The following is a 3466-nucleotide window of genomic DNA, read 5'->3' as shown; positions in this document are numbered from 1 at the left end:
TTTACCTTCACGTTTTAAAGAAAATGGTAAAACACTATTTTTTTTTTTCAGGTTGAATTTTAAAAATCCATAGCAACCTTGGAGAGACACCTGCTGTTCCCCAGGTGGGTTTCTTCTAGATGTGGTTCAGAAGTCAGTAAGGGCAGGGCTGGCATAGACTATAAGGATGATATAGATTCTAACTTTCAGTTCTTTTGCTTTTCTTCTATAAAAAATAACTTTCTTCATCTATCAAACATTAGGACATACTACATATCAGGTACTTTAAAAAGCCTTAAATATAAAACCTTGGGAGCCAGACACAAATCTGGGTTCAAATCTGGCCATTCTCATGATTCATGTGAACTTGGGCAAGTTATTCATCTTCCTAAACCTTAGGTATCAACCCTTCACAGTGAGGGATAGCAGTGCCTTCCTTAAGTGCTATGAATATTAAATGAGATAAATTATATATTTACTTGGTACTTGGAAAGTATTCAATAAATGGTGACTATTGTTAAGAAGATTCTGCCCTTGGCTCCCAGGGAGACTACAGTGTACTGATGGAGACAGACATACAAAGTTATAATCTCATGGAAAGATTGGCCTATTGGCAGTTGGTGCCAGGTGAACAATGGTCCTTCTTGTTTTTCTGTATCGTTCATGTCAGGGGTCAGCACCATTGTTGTTTACTCCTGCAGACGTTTGTGACAGGTTGGCCACAACAGGGCGGGGTAGCCCTTTCATCATCTTCCTGTATGACTGCCAACAGAGAGAAGAGATGCAGAAGGACCTTTTTTTGCCTCAATGTGGAATCCACTCTAATGGGACTCATTTGAAGTGGCTATTTTAGGACACTTGTTTTCTTCCAGGAATTTACAAACTCAGTTGACAAGCAAGATAAGAGAATGTGGCACCTTTCTCCCTCTTCCCAATGAACTTCCCAGCCCTCTGCTATACCTGCAGGTTCTTTCAGCCACTGCAAACCTCACTCTGCAGGGGAATGGTTTGAACAGTCCCATGTAGAGGGGATGGGCCTGACATGACCTACTGAGTTTTAGGATAATTCCTTTACATGCATCATATCATTTAATCTGTCACACTATTGTGATCTCCAGTCTGCAGACAAAGAAACTAATGCGTGGAGAGGAAATAGTATGTCCATGGTGACACAGTTTAAAAGCTAGAGAGCCAGGATTTAACTTTGGGCCTAATTCAGTAAATCCTTACCCCTGGACTCAACTGCAAAGCTTAGGAAACTCATATATACATGCACAAATACCTACCTGCTTACATATGCCTAGATCCCAGTCCCAGAGAGTCTGACTTAATTGGTAGCGTGGGGTGGCCTGCTGTCGGCATTTTAAACAAAGCTGCTTACATGATTCTAAAGTGTAGCTGGGGTGAGAACCATTGGCTTCACTCCAAAGTCACTCTATACCACATTGCTACACAAATAGCATATTTTCCTCCATTAAAGTACCAGGAAGTGCTTCACAAACCACATGTTAGAAACAGGAAGTTTCTGGACAGGTTTGAACTCTCGGGAAATTTTTAATCACTTCCCTTACTCCTTTCAGTGTACAAGCATTTCTATGCTCCTGTGGCCCATAGAGCTCAGAGGGAATAGTTATTACAAATTCCAGGGGAAGAAAGAGCTCTGTAAAGATCTTCCTGAATCCTTACTTTTCTGAATGTCACTCACCAGTCAGAAATGCTCCCTGACTGCCCATCATTTCTGGAGGAAATTGTAGCTGGTGGTTGGCCACCTCTCCTACCATCCCTTCTTGGTGATTTTCTCTCGAGTCACCTGAACTTTGGTTGAATTTTTGTAGCTCATTTGGTTACCACAGGGAATAGTGCATGGTCTTGAGAGATCAGAACTGCAGCCTAAGTCCTGATGGTCATTTGATTTAGGGTGACATGCCCTTGGAAACAGATCAAGTCATTGCCACAATCTCATACAGTGAATGCCACTGTGCCTCGGCAGATACTGTAAAATTCAGTTCCAACAAAAATCCTTCATTACGGTGGTCAGGCTCTGGCTCTCTTAGGAACTGACACTTACTGTGCCCTGGGGCAGTGTATGCTGGTTATTTATGTACTTTGACATTTCTAAGCACACTTTTTTCACTACAGTTAAAAGAACAATTTTGAAAACCCAAATGTTTCCAGTTGGAAGGCAATATTTTCAAATCTTTGGAAAATTATGAAGTGAAACATACTCTTGGGAATTAGAGGTAATTTCCAACTGGCTTAGTAAGTTATTCTGGGCATCAACATATCTATTAGGAAATATCTTGGAGTGGAAAAACAATATGTATAGTATTTTACTTCTATTTTTAAAATTGCTATAAGGATACACAAAACATTATTAACAAGTTTTTGTTACTAGAGAATAGGACAGAGAAATGTGGGAAATATTTTTTTTCACTATATGTTCTCCTATAATAATAACTGCAACAATATTGACAGCTAATATTTATTGAAAACTCTCTTTGTGCTTAACTGCATACTATTTCTCTTACTACATTTATCATTTACTATTCCCAATGACTGTATACAATAAGTACTAGTGTGCCGGTTTGGATGCATTCAGCTATAAGTAACGTAAGGTTGGCTTAAACAGCAAAGAAGTTTATTGCCTTGTGTTATAAGTAATTCCATGGTAGAGTGGCTCCAGGCGTGATCAATTCAGAAGCATCAGGATCTGATATTTCTGTCCTTTCTCTGCCATCATCAACATGGTAGGGGGTCTTTAAGCAAGCTCCCCTCATGGCCCCAAGATGCTGCTGCATCCACATGTGCAAAATCCAGTCTCCTTCCCAATGTGTCTCTTGTTATAAACCTTTTCCAGAAGTCCCCTAGTCCCCCACGAAAGTACATGCAATTGCTTCACATGCCCATGCCTAACATAACCATCACGAGAAGAAACAGACAACCATGGTTGGCTTCCAGGACTATCAAGGTTCACCGCCTCCCTGAAGCATATGGAGGAAGAAAATTGAGAATTGAAAAAAATCAGTTAGGGATATGAAAGCAGGTTTGAGCCCAAGGGAAAGCATTTTCAAGCCCCCACCCAGTCAACGCTATCAATTAAAAGTGTTTATAAGAAATTTGCATTAATACACATCAAAATTTCCCCAGGCTGCCTTAAGTACCATAAGCAGGTAATTTGTTTTCTCACCCTTGTCAGCAAGATCAGAGTTCTAGTACAAATAAGGAAGTTAAGAGGGTTAGAGTGCTGTCTGCTATACTATTATCATCCAAATGTTCACAGAAAAAGAAACTGAGGGTCAGAGAGTCCAGTAAATTACCCAAGCATTCATGGTTAATAGGTGGTAGAGCTGAGCCTTTAAGTCTGGTCTGCTTACCCCAAACCTTTTAACCACTATAATAAACTGCCCCTATTGTATGCTTCTATACTGCCTTTCTCTGTCCCTGTCTCCCTCAACAGTATTGCTTTACTAATTTTAATAATTAAAAT

This window comes from Propithecus coquereli, unplaced genomic scaffold (genome assembly GCF_000956105.1).
Source record: "Propithecus coquereli isolate 6110/MARCELLA unplaced genomic scaffold, Pcoq_1.0 Scaffold47, whole genome shotgun sequence".
NCBI classification, from domain to species: domain Eukaryota; kingdom Metazoa; phylum Chordata; class Mammalia; order Primates; family Indriidae; genus Propithecus; species Propithecus coquereli.
Note: the sequence above shows the minus strand (reverse complement) of the source record.